This window comes from Mesoplodon mirus (genome assembly GCF_964341445.2).
Source record: "Mesoplodon mirus genome assembly, chromosome: 19".
Taxonomy (NCBI): domain Eukaryota; kingdom Metazoa; phylum Chordata; class Mammalia; order Artiodactyla; family Ziphiidae; genus Mesoplodon; species Mesoplodon mirus.
Genome location: NC_138995.1, coordinates 22,273,537 through 22,293,442, shown reverse-complemented (window position 1 = coordinate 22,293,442; position 19,906 = coordinate 22,273,537). Strand labels below are relative to the sequence as shown.

The 19,906-nt window shown below is 34.9% G+C and overlaps 1 pseudogene across 1 annotated transcript in view; it reads right to left on the bottom strand.

Annotated features, from left to right (window-relative positions):
- Positions 1-17,808, bottom strand: part of LOC309794749 (eukaryotic translation initiation factor 4 gamma 2-like) — a 52,165-nt pseudogene extending 34,357 nt beyond the window's left edge. The window contains exon 1 of the transcript in view: positions 17,730-17,808. The product of the transcript in view is annotated as a eukaryotic translation initiation factor 4 gamma 2-like (transcript). The remainder of the gene's footprint in view (positions 1-17,729) is intronic.
- Between the last annotated feature and the right edge of the window lie 2,098 nt (positions 17,809-19,906).

The window sequence follows — 19,906 nt, the reverse complement described above, 5'->3', positions numbered from 1 at the left end:
GTGCGGAGCCTGTGCTCTGCAACGGGAGAGGCCACAACAGTGAGAGGCCCGCGTACCGCAAAAAAAAAAAAAAAAAAAAAAAAAAAAAAGTACACAAAGCAGATCGAAATTCTTTAAGTAAAAGGCACAATGTTTACGCCAATTAGCTGTGCAAAAGAATCAGCATAACTCTAAGCAGCTGGTACACATGGAATGTGAAGTGAGATTTCTTTTCCACCTGATCAAATCCTGGAGAAGGCAGGGCCATAGTGGAAAGAGATAAAGCTACGGAGCCCAACACATCCATGTTTGTGTCCTGGCTCTGCTATTTGCAGTTTGAGCTGCAACAAGTGATTTAGCCTCTCTGAGCTTTAAAATACTCTGAAAATTTGAGACTAATACTCACTTCTTTGTAGGAAAGATAATAATAATAGCTAACATACATTGAATGCTGACCCTGGGCCAGCCTCCAGAGTAATAGCTTTATATGTATATATAATTACATTTAATACTTGCTGAAGCCCTTTTCATGAGTACTACTATTACCTATTACATTTGCATGTTACAGATGAGAAAACTGAGGCATAGAGTAATAAACTAATTTCACAAAGAGACAAAGATAATGAATTGAAGATCCTAGTTCTGGTCTTGGCAGTCTCATTCCAGAAAAGAAATGTTTGGATATTGAAGTATAGGTGTTATTGCAATGAATGGATTTATGGAATGCCCCATGCACATCACAAGAAATCAAAAACACTGAACTACTTGTCTTTCTCTCTTACCTTTTCGGATTAAACTGAACTACCAATGACAGATAAATATTGTTAGTCTACAAGCAATGCCAATTCTAAACTCTTATTCCAAATGACTCTCTTAAATTGACAATGTGTACTCCCTTTCAATGAACTTTTAGTCAAGCAAAGCAGTAAACCATGCCTTCCTTACAAGTAGGCTTTATATAATTTCACTGGAATGTGATAAAACTGGAATATATAGGGAGTTTGCCTATGTTTCACCAGCACAGATTTAAGTGCAAACTTAGCATTTTAGTTAGCCCCACAAATGGAAAGTAGGAAAACAATGTATGAAGTTAGATAATTACTGAAGTTGTAATGCTTGAAATTCAAGATTTTTGAATGCTCTGTGTGTGTATGAGTGTGAGTGTGTGTATGTGTGTGTGTGTTAGACTTATAAGCACTGCTGATCCAGCATTTGTTATGCCATTTGACTATCCAGAGACCCAGGATTGATATTATGTGAAGCACCTGACAATTCAAGTAAAAGATAATGTGATATTTTTCCAAAACTGGTCAATAATAAATGAATTTAGAATTTAAATCAAAACAATGGATTTCTCACAGTACATTATTGATAAGGCACACTTATTCTAACATTTTCAAAGGATAATGCATTATTTACTGCCAGTACTAATAAAAACTCCAATATAAATGAAAGTATTAAACTAAAAAAATAAATAAATAAAATAGGTCTGAGCATGGTAAACATTCTTCAGGGTAGTTTATTTGGAATTTGGGTAGAGAAAATGTGCAACGTGATTTGCTTCACAAATTCCTGATTTTTTTTTTTACATTGGTAAGTAAAACGTAAGTCTCCTATAATGACTTAAGTGCTATAGCCAAACACTAAAATGTCCTATAACTATTCCATATGACTTCTGGTACATACTGCTGATCTGAATAATGCAATATGAGAAAGTGACAAGTAACTTTTCATAGTAATAAAGTTATATGAGGACAGAATACTAAAGATTCATTTCAGAATGAGAAATTTTACTATGATTTTTATTTTTTCTCAGGAGTGTTTTGATTCTTTCACTTTAAATTCCGTATCTAAAGAAATGCAGGATTCATAAAAGTATGCTGACTGAATTTGTTTGTTGAATGAATAAATGAATGCATGCATGGTTACAGAAAGAAGAAAAACAATGGAGGAAGACAGAGAGATTTCAATGAACACACAATCATAAATAAAGATACAAATTTAGCATGGAGTGATGCTGATTCTTTTGCACAGCTAAGTATAAACTCTGTAAACCATTCTCATTCCACACTATATCCCCATACTACTGACCATACCTCCTGGCAACCACTAATCTGTTTTCCATTTTTAAAACTGTGTCTTTTCAAATATGTTATATAAGTGAAAGCATCTCTTTTGGGATTGGTTTTTTCATGCAGCATAATTCCTTACAGATGCATCTAAAGTGTGGTGTTTATCAATAGTTCATTGCTTTTTATTGGTGAGTAGTATTCCATGGTATGTATATACCACAGTTTATTTAACCATTCATCTACTGAAGGGCATTAGCTCTGATTCCAGTATTGGCTATCACAAATAAAGCTGCTATGACCATTCATGCACAGGGTTTTTTGGTGTATGTGTGAAGATAAACTTTCATTTTGGATGGATAAATACCAAGGAGTGGTGGAATGTATGGCAGTTGAATGTTTAGTTTCATAAGAAACCACCAAAATGTGTTCCAGAGTTGCTGAATCATTTTACATTCCCACCAGTGATGTATAAATGATTCAGTTTCTTCACAACCACACCAGCATTTTGTGTTGTCATTATTTATTATTTTAGACATAGATGTGTAGTAGATGTCATTATGGTGTAAATTTGTATTGTTTTGATGGCTAAGGATGTTGAACATCTTTTCATGTCATTATTTGCCATCTATCTATTTTTTTCAGTGAAATGTCTGTTCAAAAAAAAAGTATTTCTGTTAAGGTTTGAGAGTTTTAAAAAATATATTTTAGATACTACTCCTTTGCAAATGTTTTCTCTCAGTCTGTAGGTTCTCTTCATCTTCTTTACATGGGTTTCACAAAGTAATTTTTTTTATTATTTTGATGAAGTCCAATATATCAATTGTTTCTTTCATGGATCATGCTTTTGGTATCAAGCCTAAGAACTCTTTGTCTAGATAAGATTCTAAAGATATTCTCCTATTTTTTTCCTAAAATTTTTACAGTTTTACATTTTACATTTAAGTGTGTAATTCTTTTTTTTTTTTTTTTTTTTTTTGCGTTACGCGGGCTTCTCACTGCTGTGGCCTCTCCCGTTGCGGAGCACAGGCTCCGGATGCACAGGCTCAGCGGCCATGGCGCACGGACCCAGCTGCTCCGTGGCATGCGGGATCTTCCCAGACCGGGGCACGAACCTGCGTCCCCTGCATCGGCAGGTGGACTCTCAACCACTGCGCCACCAGGGAAGCCCTGTAATTCATTTTGAATTGATTTTTGTATATGGTGAGAAGTTTAGGCCAGATAGATAGATTGATTGATTTTGCCTCTATACATCCAAATGTTCCAGCACCATTTGTTGAAAAGACTATCCTTTCTCCATTAAATTGTTTTTTGCACTTTTGCCAAAAATCAGTTAAGCATGTTTGTGTGATTTTATTTCTGGGTTCCCTATTCTACTGGCCTATATTTTTTCCTTCCACTACTTCTATACTGTCTTGATTACTACAGATGTATAGTAGGTGTTAATATAGGGTAGAATGATCCTTTCGTCTATGGGCAGCATGTTCTATACATGTCAATTAGACCCTACTGGTTAATTGCATTGTTTAGAGATTTAATATTCTTACTGATGTTCTGTCTAGTATTTCTGTCAGTTCCTATTATGGAGATGGTATACTGAAGTCTGCAACCATAATTGTTTATTTGCTTATTTCTGCTTTACACTCTTTCCATTACTACTTCATGTATTTTGAGGGTCTATTGTTGATGAATACCCATTTAGAACTGCTATGTCTTCCTGGTGAATAATACTTTTGTCATTATGCAATGCCCCTCTTTGCGTGTAGTAATTTTCTTTGCTCTGAATTCTACTTTATTTCGTATTATTATTATTATAATTCCCATTTGAAAAATACTATATGCATGTTAAACTTTTGTTCCATCCATTTACTTTTAATCTATCTATCTATCTATCATTTAATTTGAAGTTAGTTTCTTATAAGCAGGCAATAATTGGGTCATATCTTGTTAACTGCTCTATCATTCTCTCTTTTGATTTCTATATTTAGATTATTTACATTTAAGATAGTTACTGGTATGCTAGAATCATATCTGCCACTTTACTAATAGCTTTGTTTGTTTCCTCCAGTTCTCATCCCTCTTTTTTCTTGCTTTTTCATGTGTTACTTGATTATTGTATAGGATTCCATCTTGATTTATTTGTAGTGTTCATGAGTGCATCTCTCTGTGTAATTTTCACAGTGGGTGTTCTGTGTGTTACAATATACATGTGTAACATCACAGTCTATGAATATCAACATTTTACCTCTTCAAGTCAATATGAAAATCTCACTTTCACTTAGGTCACTTTACCTTCCTCACTTTTAAGTATCTTTGTCTTGAGTATTAGATGATGTAATAATTTCTGCTTCAATCATCAAATGTGATTTATAAAACTCATGAGGAAAAGGACAGTCTACATTATGTACCCATGTTTCTGTTCTTTCATTGTTTTTTCCTCCTACCTGATGTTCCATGATTCTTTTATTATTTCCTTTCTGTTTGAAAAACTTTCTCAGCCAATCTATAAAGGTAGGTCTGCTAGCAATAAATTCTTTTCATTTTTTTCAATTGAGAATTTATTTCTCATTCATTACTGAAGGGTAGTTTTATCAGAAATAGAATTTGTGGTTAACAGTTCTTTTCTTTTGCCATTTGAAAAAATATTGTGCCACTTTCTTTTGGACTCCAAGGTTTCAAATGAGAAATCCACAGACATTGAAATGGGGTTTCCTATGGATAATACTGTTTCTCTTTTCTGCCTTCAAGGTGTTTTCATTGTCTTCAGCTTTCAAAAGTTTACTTATTGTTGTTGGTGTAGGTTTCTTCGTGCTTACTTATCTTATTGGGGTTTGCTTAGCTTCTTGGACCTATATGTTGGTTCCTTCAACACATTTTGGAAGTTATCAGCCATTATTTCTTCAAATATTATTTCAGCCCCACTCTTTCTCCTCTCTTTTTGATACTCTAGTAATATGAATACTGGACTTTTTGTTTTTGTTTTGTTTTGCTTTGTTTTTGTTTTTGTTCCATAGGCTCCTGAGACTCAGTTCAATTTTTTTTTCAGTATATTTTCTCTCTTTTGTTTCAAATTGGGTAAACTGTACTGATCTGCTTTCAAGTTCGCTGGTTCCTTTATATGTCATTTCCACTCTACTATTGAGCCCATTTGGTTAATTTTTTTGTTATTTCTGTTATTGTATTTTTCACTTCTATAACTTTTATTTGATCCTTTTAATATAACATTTATTTCTTTGCTATAATTTTTTTCTATTTTTTCATTTGTTTCAAGAAATTTGTAATTGCTTATTATAACACTTTTGTAAAAGAAGCTTTAAAATCCTTATTGGATAATTCCAATATTGGATTCATTTTGGCATTAGCATTAATTTACTATCATTTCTCATATGAATGATTTTCTTGGTTCTTGGTATGAAGGGTGATTTTTTATAGTATTCTCAACATTGTGTCTGTTAAATTTAGCAACTCATTGCCCTATTTAACTCTTTTTTTCTTTAACTCTTTATTTTAGCAGGTAGTCACCATGTTTAGGTTTATCACACAAGTCTTGGCCTGCATTTGTGGACTGTGGTTCCAATGGCACTTTAATTTCCAGAGCCTTGTTTGGTTGGTTGGTTTTTTGTTTTTGTTTTATTCTTAGTTTATTAGGTACCAGCAGGGCTCCTACCATGGATACAAATGGGATTTCCCCATCTTGGGCGGCTGGGTACGTTTTCATGGGGGAGGGATGTGGTAGGAAGCCCTTAGCAGTTTCCCCCTCCCTCAGCTGGCTGGTTGCCTCTGAAGGGACAGGGACTCTCAGACCCTCTGAGTCAAAAAGCATTTCTAAAACAGGCAGCTTGCTACTGCTGGCTCCTTCTTGCTGATTCTGCCCATGCACTCCAGTACCTCTAAAGAGGGGTGAAGTTTTCTATTTCTAGCCACTTGCTGTGGTTGTGTCCATCCATTGCTTATGTCCCACCTCCAATGTCTCTGGATGATGTTGAGGGGCTGAACTGAGGGGAGAAAAGACAGTCTCAGGACTGTGTGGAAAAAGAGACTCTCAAATGGAATTTCCTTTTCTGACTAGATCCCTTCAGCCTATTCTATCTTCCTGCCTCAGTATTTCTCAGTGGGAAAGTAGAGTCTTAGGCCCTGCAGTATAGGAGAGTGCTTTCTCCAGACACTTACTGTTGTCAGAGCTCCTTGTAGATCTGCCTTGCTGGTCATGTTTGTGTTTAGTTCTTCTGATATTGTCGTAAGTACTCTGCTAGATCCAGGAGAGGGAGGAACTTACCAGGGACACCTTCTATAGCTTGCCTGGGGGTCAGAAAATGTCAGGGCTTAGTAGGCTTCTTCTGTTGGCGTGGGGCAAAATTAAAATGCCTGTTCTTCCAGTCCTGGGGTCCCAAACCAGCTCAGCTCCTTCTTACCATATTTTCAGAGTTCTCCTTTTGTTGTTGCCTGTGTTATTTCCAGGGTTTATATTGTGTTTAGCAGAGAGCAGAAAGATACAGGTTTATGCCATTCTGTCTGAATGGGAAGTTCCAAAAATATCCATTTTTATTCTTAAAATAAAGATGGATATTACTTTTCCTTATTAACAGTGACAGAAACTCAGGTACAAAAACATATTCTATTTGTTCAAGGTCATGAAGTAATAAGCAAAAGGCAGTAGAGATAATAAGCTTGATCTAGCTACTAAAGGGCAATTTTTTTCTTTTCCACGTCCTCTTTTTCTTTGTACATGTAAACTGCGTAGTAAACAACAACAACAAAGAGCACGTTCTAAGAAACTATTCTTCACCTAATATCATTTATCTGAGGGGGTAAAAAAACTATGTAATTAAATGTGTTCATTAAGTTGTGTCACGGCAAACAGAGGCAAAGGCAATAAATGTAAAACAAAGGCTTTCCAAAAAATGCCAGGCAAAGGCAATGAGGACAACTGTAAAGTATACAGGATTAAAGAAAAGCAGCATTTTGAAGGTCAGGTATTGTCTTGGCAAAATGACTGGCTCAGTTCTGTTGCTAGTTCCTCGGCAGCCCCCTGTCCAAATGTGTTTTCAAGAAGACTAGCACCCCAAACAAGAGAGGCACATTTGGCCTGGGAGCTTGCCAGAGAGCAAGGACAGCTGAGTTGATTTTAGGCTATCATTTTGGAAAGAGTAAAAATGGCTGTTTCTTTGTCTTTCTCTGCTAGATATTTCAGATGCTGGCAGGAGGGCAGTCTGGAACTGACAACACCAGCTGTAATTACTGAGGAGACACTCTGTAAGAATATGCTTTGTTTTGTTTTGTTGTCTTCAAATACCAAAGGCAAATAATGAAGTGTTTACGAGAAGTGAAAGATCATCCCTCACGCCTTTTCATGTTGATGAATTCCAGCATAAGTAAAAGAGATAATCCAAGCTATCGAGTAAACATGAATGAGTTCCAAATACAGGCCCCAGATAAATGGAAGGGCAGAGGAAAGATGTGAGAGGACAGGGACAGGGAAATACCACGGGTGGCCCACTGGGTATGGGGGAGCCCAATTTCAGAACTTCCTCTTCTCCTGGTGTGTGAGAGATGAACTACAGAGGTAATTTTGTATCTCTTTAAATTTTTTTTTCTTAATGAAAAGGAAATTTTTAGAAAATGACATGGAGATATTGACTTGCAGTGTTTTATCTTATTAGCTTCCAAGAATGGGATGGGTGCCTGCCAATACGACAGAAAGTGCTTAGTTATCCTTTCCTTCCTAAAACTAGGATTTGATACGAACTCTTTTCACGCAAGGCAAATGTCTAATAGACAGTGATTTTGCTCCAAGGCAATTATCTGTCTGGTGAAAAACAAAACAAAACAAAACAAAACAAAAAAACATGGGATCTGTAGAGGGAAGGAGAGGACATCTAATACTTATTGAACACTTACTGTGTACTACATACTGTACCTACAATATTTCCCTGAACTGACACTATTTTGCAATGGGATCACCCAATTATCTAATGAGCAAATATCAACTCAAAGAGTTGTCTAAAGTCATAACTAGTAAGTGGTAGAGCTAAGATCTGAATCAGGACTTTCATTCAATATTTTTATTTATATTGATTAAATTTTTATTCCTACTGAAAAAAGTTATTATTCATTTAAAATACTGAATGGAAACTGTTTTCTATTTTATTGCAGAAATCATAGAGCTTTTAATATGCCAATATGAACTAAATATATCATAAAAAGGAAAAAAAAAATTAAAAACTTTACCAACAAAAAGGGATCTGACTTTGGGACATTCCCCCCCAGAAGCACCTATGGTTCCTGGAATCAATGATGGAACAAATTTTGGGAAATGTTGGTCTAGGTGATTAGTATTACAGGAGACTCAATCACTAATTCCAGCTCACCCAACTATTTCCTTTCTGAAAATGTTCTCATGTTTTTAGGATGCTTTAGTGTTTTAAAAACACATTCTCTTCCATCTGTTTGTTTTCATTTCACAAAAATCAGCAGAGACTAGAATGCTTACCCCCACTTTGGAGATAGGGTAGTCATCTCAAGAAAGTTGAAATCCAAGGTCACAGTGTTCTTTTTCAGGAAGTCTTTCCCAACTTATCATAGAAGACATTATTTTTTCAGTTTTATTCATCATATTATCCATGTTATCACTCAACAACTCTGGTAGATTGGAGACAACAGAAAAAAATGGAGACCCAGAGACTTGTATTTGTCACGGCTCTGCCATTCCCTACCTCTGATTCTTAGAATTTATACACTGTAGTATGTAGAAGTAATAAATACCTTTTGAATAGTTTTGAGAATGTAATGAAACAAAACATGAAAAGTCAGAAGAAAGTACTAAAAAGATATTAGTACCTCTCCCCATTCTGCCTTTTTCTTCTCAGTGTTTACAGATGGCTCCCACATGGTCCATGGCTTTGCACACCTCTAAGATATTTAAGATCACATGGATGTTTATCCACTATAGTTTACTGACTATCACAGTTGGCTCAGCATTAATTTGAGAAGAAGTTGGTGGCAGTGATAGTGTTTTTGACAATTATTATTAATTTTAAAAGAACACAAAAGCAGGGGGCTTAAAGAGGAGAAATAAATGGATTGAAGGTTTCATAACTTGAGACAAAATATTTAATTAAGTTCAGCACTACATTCTTTGAATGCAACTATTCAGAAACTACAATTGATATATTTTTATCTTTCTCTCTGCTGGTTCCTTCCCCAATACTTTCTCCCCCACCCCCACCCCCCAGTCTTTCTCTCTCAATTCTAAGAGAAGTTTGTCTTACTATCACAGGTGAGGTCATTTATTAACTACATCAGGATTTTATTTGTACCTGAGGAGTTGTAAGTTCACCTCACTAACCCCCAACTTTTTCCCTATATGTCTCAATAAAGAAACTGTAGACTACATACTTCCTAATTCAATTATAATCTAAATACCAGATGGAATATCTAATAATAACCTGTGTATTATTTAATAAAGTTTATCTATAATAATATCAGTAATGAAATATAGCAGCTATCAGTTATTAAACACCTACTATGTATATTACTGTGCAAGTGCTTTAATACAAATATCTGTAATTCTTTTTCTTTTTTAATTAATTTTTATTGGAATATGGTTGCTTTACAATGTTGTGTTAGTCTCCACTGCACAACAAAATGAATCAGCCATACACATACAGATATCCCCTCCCTTTTGGACTTCCCTCCCATTTAGGTTACCACAGTGTACTAGGTGAGTTCCCTGTACTATACAGCATGTTCCCATCAGTTGTCCATTTCATACACAGTATCAATAACGTATATGTGTCAATCCCAGCTTCCCAATTCCTCCCACCCCACCCCTTTCCCCCTTGGTATCCGTACATTTGTTCTCTACATCTGTGTCTCTATATCTGCTTTGCAACTAAGATCATCTATACCATTTTTTAGATTCCACATATATGTGTTATTATACAATATTTGCTTTCCTCTGTCTGACTTACTTCACTCTGTATGACACTCTCTAGGTCCATCCACATCTCTACAAATGACCCAATTTCATTCCTTTTTATGGCTGACAAATATCTGTAATTCTTAAGGAAAGCAGGAAAGGTAAATCCTATTGTCCCTTTTTATGCTAAAAGTAAGAAAGACTGAGAGAATAAGTGAACTAGACTGAAAAGTCAAAGTTATGGGGGCCAAATTCAGATCTGTATGATATGATGCCTGTGCCTTTCATTCCATCCCAACTGGTGACATTGTTGATCACTAGGAGTCAACCTGAATTATGCCAAATTGTATTTACGTAATTGATAGGACATAGACCTTCCTTTGAGCAGTGTCTCTCATTACAGACTTAAGAAAAGGGTGGTGAAATAGTGGTTGAATTAAAATACTATTGGGAGTGTCCAAAATTGTTTTAAAAACTGGTTAATCAACTGATCACTTAATGGATTGGGGTGTCAATCCCAGTGGATTGGGATCCCAGTTGGAATCCAGCTACACTGTTTGTTGATAACAAGGCAAAGACTACAGTTAGGGCCTTTGTCTGCCTTTGTCTCAATGTCAAGACAAGGGTTATAGCTAACAGAGTCAAAGAAAGAACTTTACTAATTTTGGTTTGACCAAAATTGTGGATTTTATAATTAAATCAAGTTTAATTATAAATTAAATAGCTTATATAATCATAAATTTAAATTGATGCATTTTTATAAATTAAATTAAGTTTTGATAAACTTGATAATGTCTAACACTTTGTTACTCAGAGTTAGTCCACTGCAGTAAATGAGTCAAACAGGGAGTCTTTATTAGGACTATCTCCTTATAATTTCACAAGCCTTCTTTGAGGACTTGCTTTGTTGCTGGCACTGTGCTAGTATGAGGATACGCCTGCCCTATGGAGCTTATAGACACTATTCAGTGCTGTTGTGAACACAAACAAGACCAAGATTATAAAAAATAGCATTATTTATACTTGGAAATATGCTCTATAAATGGGAGGCCAGTAGGACACTTGGCAATTTTTGAAATCTTCGTTATGTCAGAGCTAAAAGAGATTGTGTCCATCGTGAGGTTCGACCGATTGAATTTCACGAGAGTATCTGCAGCCCATAAAAGGTAGAGGTCTTAGTTGTGCAGACCCTGTGAGCCAATGGTCATGGCAGGGCCCCAAGATCCCCTTCCTGTGTGTCAGATCCTCTTCTGAAGTGTTGCTGGGCTCAGAGGAGAGAATGGTCTTGGGCTGAGTTGGTCACCAGGTCAGCTGATGTGTGAGCCACTGTGGACAGGGCAAGGGAAGGGCCCAGAGACTTAAGACCATGCCAGAGAATAAAGATGGGACTGTGTTTTTAGACTTTAGAGTTTGCTTCAGAACTCATCATCTTGATTTGTTTTTCCTGCCTCTGTCTCTCTGTTTTGCACTGACCCTAAAATCAAACAAATTAAGAGAAAACTACTTTGCTTTGCTTCCCTTTTCTTTCCTTCTTTCTCTTTAGATGTCTTTTGCCTGCTTTCTCCCTCTTTCACTCTTTATACTTATTTGAAAACAATAACAACAAAGACAGATAGGTAGATAGATAGATAGATAGAGATAACCTATATATATAGATCTAGATCTAAATTTATCTATTTACCTATCTATATTTGTTATTGTTTTTAAACAAAATGGAAAACTGGAAGAGTAGCATTTAAAGAGAGAAGGTAGGGGTGTGAAGGTTTTAACTTTAACTTTGTTTATACTTATTTTTTTAATGAGAGTTAACATTACATTTACAAAGAGAAAGGCTATTGATACTGGTACTCCTAGACTGTTAGTCCTCAGGCAACTCACTTAATCTTTATAAGCCTCAGTTTACACATCTTCCAAATAGAACTAATACTTAGCATTTGCCTGGCATGCAGTTGGCGCTCACTAACCATCTATTGGGCATAGTTTCACACGGAGAGAACAAATAATGAAAGATATCCCTTTGCTGGACTAGGGGTGCACCAAGATGTGACCTGGAGGATATGGGAATGAACCTTGAACCCCCAATATTAAAGCCATTGTCCATTTATAACATTTGAAATAAAAGTAATAATCATTCACCTTTTGTATGAGATCATCAAAGGTATTATTGGAAGCACAAATATGTTTTTGGTTCCAGGAACATTTTGACGTACATCAGGCATTGACTTAATTATAGTCTCTAAGAGAGAAAAGGATCTTTATCTATACCAAAATTATCTATTAAAAAAGGAAAGTAAAATACATCCAGTGAGGCCTGCTAACTTGCTCAAGGCCAGACATTACTCAGTGACAAAACCAAAAACAGATTGTAAAACTGTACACTCTGTTGTACAGACTAGAAAGCATGATACCATTACCTCACAAGACAGAACTAGAACATAAATAACGACAGTGATAATTAATAGCTAATACTTATTGAGCACTAACAATATACTAGATGCCATCTTAAGTGATTTATGTGTAAAAGCTCATTCAATATTTATAAAACCTCATAAAATAGATACTGTTTTGTCCCTATATTACTACAGATCAAATAATCTAGAGATTCCTCCACATTAAATTTATCTAATTGCTTCCAGGTTGTAAATTGAATCCAGGTTGACAACTTTTAGCTAGTTATCTAAAAAATAATATTGGTTTCATTTGGTAATAAGAAAATTAGTAATTATGGTTTTAACCTTTTTAAAAAATTCTAATTATTTTTTGGCCAACTAACTCTATTTATAAACACATCTTCTATTAGCAGATTTCTAATTTATTTATTTCTAATTACAATGATAATATGCAACATTTGCTGTTAAGCTCTGTGGGTCTGAGCCAAATGGATTTTAAGTATAGACAGACAAAGGAGAGGAATTGGAGCATTTGCCATTTTTATTATTGAACTCTGAAAACAATTTCAGAACGCTGAACAGCATTCCGTTGGAAAATTAATTTTGAATGGGAATGGCATTCTGCCTTTGGTTACATGGTTGATTATTTTTAATGTATATGGCATAACTGCCATTCACAATAATTACCTGTCAAAGATTTCTGCCTTATTCTATATTCCATTTTTGCCATCAAGATGTACCTATTACTATTTTTAACATAATATGCCTATATGTATATACGTATATGAGACATGCAATCAGGAAATACTGTATTGACTAAAGAGCTCTCTAAGTGGACAAATTTATCTGTGTTAATATCAAATCATGTCACATTTTATTTACAGATAATAGGACATGGATGGATGGTTATTTCAGTAAAATGTAGATTATATTTCAATGTGGTTACTGGTAGTGAAGATGTTAATAGGTGGCGTAACATGGGGGATTTTACATGACTTGGGAAATGTATGTGACATGAGGAAAAGTTAATTTCAGCCTTGCCTCATTAATCGGATCTGCCGCCAGCTAAAAACTGTCACCTAAGTATATTGTTCCTTCTGCTGTGTGGTACTGATGAAGACACTGACTTACAAAACAGAAGTAATTGGGCTTGGTGCTAGGAGGAGGGGGAAGAAGAAAGTACAAGAACAAATGTGTTATAGCTGACCTTTTGGAAGAATTTCCCAAGGCACCTTGAGGTGGCACCTGTCATTGCTAATGGAGACTGTGAATTCAAGACTGTTCAAACAGTCCTGCATGTGAACTTCTGGGAACTGAAATTAACTGCACTAGTTCATTCGTGAAGGCATTCGTATCAAAGCCGGCAAAACAGAGGGAATGTCAGGCAAGTCCTGGGTCTATGTGAAGTAAATACTGGGGGATGGAAATACAGTACGGGGTATGTAGCTGCATTATTACTTCAAAGGCTTTAAAGGTACAAACATTACAAAAGGCATATAACTCAAGAGCAGAAAATGTGCTATGGTGATACTGATGGAACAGTTTACATGGAGCACTTTCATATACATGATTTTAATTGTTTCTTCCTCAAAATGGGGAGGTAAATATGATGACTTGCAATTTATAAACAGGGTACTGATTTCATAGACTGTAAGCTACGCTCCTTACATCACATAGCTGGTATCTGCATAAAAGTGAATTCAAGGATTTGAACTCCAAATACCCTACTTTTTTCAAAGGACAGGTTTCAAACAACTTTACTGAGGTATAATTTTCATGCAATAAAATTCATACATTCCAAGTGCATAGTCCAATGAGTTTGGCAAATACAAGCATAATGTAACAACACCATAATCAATATTTACAACATTTCCAGTTACTCAAAAAGTTTTCTTAGTCTCTTTGCAGGCAGTCCCCCCACCCCCTGAAGTCTTGGCTTTCAGTAATTGTTATCTGTTTTCTGCCCCTGAATGTATGCATTTTAGACTGTCATATGAATGGAACTATAGAGAAGTAGTCTTTTATAGCTTCTTTTGCTCAGAACAATGTTTAAAGAGATTTGTCCATGTTGTTGCATGTATCAGTGTTTGGTTTATTTTTATTGCTGAGAAGCCACTGTCTGTATATATACCCTGATGCATTTGTCCATGAACCAGCTTATGGACATTTGGGTTGTTTCTAGTTTGGGGCTATTATAACTAATGCTATTATGAACAATCATGTGTATGTGCTTGTGTGGACATGTATTTTCATTTTTCTTGGGCAAGTACCTAGAAATGTTAGAACATATGGTAAGTATGTAGAACTCAGGTCCTTGACTTTCTTTCTTTTTATCTACTATAATCTTTAAATTTTTTAAGATATAAATTTCCCAATAAACACTGCTTAAGCTGTATCTCCTACATTTTCATAACATGTATATTTATTTTCATTTGATTTGACTTCTTGTCTAATGTCCCAAGTGAAATCTCTATTTGTTTAATTTCCAAATATTTGGGATTTTTTTCTGGTATCAGTTTTTTATTGAGCTACTGCTATTAACATTCATATACAAGTTTATGTGTAGATATGTGTTTTAATTTCTCTTGGAATGGAATTGCAAGGAACATATGATAATTCTGTGTGTAACTTTTTAAAGGAACTTCCACACTATTTCCCGAAGCTGCAGTATCATTTTACATTCCCACAAACAGTGTATGAATGTTCTGATTTCTTCACATCCTTGAAACATGTGAGTATCCATCTTTTTTATTATAACCATTGTAGTTGTACCTCATCGTGGTTTTGATTTACATTTCCTGATGACTAATGATGTTGAGTATATTTTCATATGCTTATTGACCACTTGTATATCTTATTTGGGTATATATCTATTCAGGTAACATATTTGTACTATTATTTTATTAAAGTATTAGAGACATCACCAATTCTCTCCTCTAGTGTTTTTATCTATTTTAAAATTTATTTATATTTGAGATGCATAAAACATGAAATTTCAAACACAAAGCTTCTGCTGTATGTAATACTGCTAGAGGTTTTTACTCTACAAATTCAGGGTAATAAAAAAAATTGAACCACATGTAATTTATATCAAATTATCAATCAACCAATCTATCAGTTACTCTCTATCGATCTATCATTTGATATATTTATTTTATATGAGAATAATCAGTATATTTCTAATAAAAGAGAATTTCCATTTAACCAGGTATTGACTAGAACTTACTATTTTGTATTATAATGTTTTGAATAATTTAATATTTCATAGACCAGGTTCAGGATCCACACATTTCAAACCTTCTTTCTCCCCCAGTGTCCACATACTTTGCATTCTGGGATTCATAACATACATTCAAATTAGGATATGACATCTATCCTTGCACATTTCCACTGTGATGTCAGGTGAGTCAGCAAAGTTTGGTTTAGTAGTATTCCTGGAAACTCATCCTATAATGGAAGGCCAGAACTAACTAAATGATATTCAGACATGAAGGTAAATCATATAACCATATTTTATTTAAATACAAATTAAGTAAATTCTCAATTCAATTTCCCCTTAGCTGGATGACAACACAGCCCACAGCTACTCTAATGCCACCTGACATGAGATAAAGTGTGGTTAAGGGCAAGTCAGGATAGAAAGAAAAGTGGTTTTAATCAGTTGTGGCCAAAATATTTTCATTTTTGAAAATTTTGCTAAATTCTATGACCATGTGATAATCTTGCACAAAGATACTGACACAGATATCATATCATATTATATACATAGTCTATGAATCCTAGCACTGGAAGTATGTGGGCAGTGAAGGAGCAATCCAATCTCTATGGAGAACTTATTAAAGACTAGAATTTTTTATTTTTACTTTTGACTCCGAGCAATGAAAACAGTTTCTAAAATATTATGCAGGCCCAGATAAACAATTAGTTTGGTTAATTTTACATTTTAATTAAAAGAGCTCAAAGATAAGGGCCTATTGCTAGCAGAGAGCCAGAGAGAAACAATTTACTTCTCATTGAATATTTTCTATTATCATTATCAGAAATAAAGTACAAAAATTATATTCCATTTAATATTTAGTATACGCCAACCAAATTATTAGGTGACTCTACATGCACAGTCATATTTGATCTCACAACTTTGTGAATGTTAACATTGTTGTTATTGCTATTTTAAACATCATTATTTTAGTATTTCAACTATGTGCTGAAGAAAATGACAGGCAAAGAGGTGAAAGAATTTGCCCGATGTCACCTAGTTAGCATGCCATGGAACAAGAATTATGAACATTTCTCACTTACAAACCCATAGTCAGAAGGGGGTACAGTGAAAACTATTTTTTTCATTTTTAATGTAAAAGATACCAACAATGGATAAGTGGATAAGGAAGATGTGATATGTATATACAATTGAAGACTACTCAGCCTTAAAAAAGAATGAAATCTTGCCATTTGTGACAACATGGATGGACTTTGAGGGTATTACGCTAAGTAAAATAAGTCAGACAGAGAAAGACAAATACCATAAGATTTAACTTATATGTGAAATCTAAAAAGCAAAACAAAACAAAAAAAACCAAAACTCATAGATACAGAAAACAGATTGCTGGTTGCCAGAGGGAAGAGAGGTTGGGGGTGGACAAAATGAGTGAAGGGGATCAAGAGGTACAAACTTGCAGTTATAAAATAAGTCAGTCATGGTGATGCATTGTAAAACACGGTGATAATAATCAATACTATTGTAATACAAATTTGAAAGTTGCTAAGAATTAATTATTAAAATTTCTCATCACAAAAATAACTCTGTAACTCTATATTATAATGGGTAACTACACTTATTGTGGTGACCATTTCATAATGGATATACCTGAAACTAATATAATGTATGTCAAGTATATTTCAATAAAAAAGTACCAAAAATTAATTAAAATACCTGCATTTTAACAAATAATTATAGTGAGAAATCCCATGTAACTATCATTTAAGTTAAGAAATCAATTATTGCTACCATAACAGGAACCCCTTATATACTCTTAACTGATAGGAGCCTCATCACTTTCCTGAAAAAGTAAACCCTCTAATGACTTTCGTGACAACCATTTAATTTTTTTCTTTAACCAGTAAACAACATACTTTGGATCTATATTATCTATAAACAATGTAATATATCTTGATCTAAACAATATAGTATATCTTTTCCTATTTTGAACTTAATGTAAGTGGAATCTTAATACATTTATTTTATATACTTTCTTTCCTCTTGCCAATCTAAAGTAAATGAGATTATTCTTTTGTTAGAGGTAGCTAGATTTAGTCACTTCCAGTGTTATATGAACATAGAAAATTTTATATGAATATACAAAAATTTATCCATACATTCTACGGCTGATGAACCTTTGTCCTGGATTTTGGATTTTACAGGAAAGTATTCCTGTACGTGTATCCTGTTGTACATGTGCGAAGGTTTCTCAAAGGGACATGCTTAGGAGTGATGGGTCACCTATGACTCATCATCGTAACTTCTTCAGTATTACTAGATCATGCCATATTCTTCCAAAATGGTTGTGAGTGATGGCAACTGTTCTTCCTTCCTCCTTCTCTGCCCTCTTCCCTTCTTTCTTCCTCCCTTTATTCTTTCTCCACAGAATACAATTTTCCATTACCATGTTTTATAACTGCACCACCTATTATTTGAGGAGCTCTTCTTCTTCACAGGGTCCTCTTAGTATTCTCCACCCAACAACTGGATAGAGTACAGAACACAGCATAGGTCAATTAAATTATTTTTTTCTCCAGTGACATAGAGCTGTTGTCTTTTGGATTGCAAACCCAAAGCTTATAGACATACGGATGTGGTAGACCTCCCCTCAACCACATGGAGGGGTCCTTTATGCAGTAGAAGAAAATGATCTCAACAGAAGCATAAACAAAGGGAGAAAAAGAAATGGATGGAGATGGGTCAGAATCCTCAGCTCCAGTCCTTGATACCCTATTATGTCCAGGTTTTACTTTGTATCCAGAAAGTTGAAAGCAGTCTTTTAATAACATTTTTAGCTTACAGAACACTCAGGAGGCTTGGTGATACTGTGGTATAAAATGTGGAACTACACTACATAATGTAAGAAACTCTGAGGCGAATTGATAGGAAAAAAAGTATATTCAGAGTGGAAATGTGAGCTCTTCTAGAAATTTCCAATATACATTGTTATGCTAATGTGAGTTACACCTCTGACACTTGAAACAGATGGAAAAGCCTGACTAGCACATACAGTGTCAAATCTATTGTATAAGTGCAACAAGATTGATATAATGTGCATTTCTTGAACATCTGCCACATGTTTCCATGAGACCAAAAGCATTCTCTGTGAGATTAAAACTGGGCAGGACAGGACAATCCCTTCTTGAGAGGAATATCTCTCTTGGAAGTCCCTTGAGTGATATTCAAGAGAGAACTGCAGGCCATTTCACACTTACTCATGCTTTACAAATTACCACAGGAAGACTAAATGTAGAACCCATGTTCTATATTACAACTAGAGGAGACTCACATTATGCATGGAAGCAACATAATTTAGAACACTGGGAAACACTCTAGGTATCAAACAGGAGGGGTGATATTGACAATCTGGACCATTTCCAAATAACAGTGATCAGAACAGTGAATGTGCACACACAGACATCATATGAGAAACAGTTGGTAGAACTGAGGATTGGTACCCTAGAAAAAACCTAGGAAGCAGGTGATTTTCTAATATCTAAAGACTACAGAAGGGACAGTGTATAACTTAATTGGGTGCACTAGAACTAGTGCATAGAAGAAACAAGAGGTAGGTCCCTATCATTGCTTATGCCTGGACTACTGCAAGGTTCCCATGACCTTATCCTTAACATAGCCTTTAATGTGATTTTTAAACATACATTGAACATACACCTAGCTTTTAAGGTGACTCTTTAAGCGTACAATAAATAGGATCATATATGTATAGTGGTAGCCTCCTGCAGGACATATACCCTGGAGCAAGACTACCTGGCTCTGCTAAACTGTGTGACCTTGAATACATTTTTTTTAGATCTCTTTCTGCCTCAGTTTCTTCAGATGATTTTTACAAGAACTGATTTACTACAAATAAGGGTCTTATGAAAAGGCCTGACATTTATTAAATATTCAATAAATGTTATTTCTTCTTCCTCAACCTTCCCCTCCTCTTCTTCTTACTATTATTATTATTACCATTATTTTACTCTACTGTTTTAAACTTTTTAGATTACTCTAATCATCTATAAGTTGGGTACCAAAGCCCTTACACATTATCCTTGATATTTGACTTCTGACTCTCTCTCTAGTCAAATATTTCTCTGCCACCTGTCCCATTTTATACTTAATTTATACACCACTTGCAGTTACTCTGAAATCCTTTGTTAACTCATGCAAGCATATCTTTGCACATGCTGGGTTGTTCCACCTTTATGGTTCACCATTCTGCTGCACACAGATTAGCCATTATTATTATTATTTTTATTAAATCTCCAATGGAAAAACGAACCCCACCATC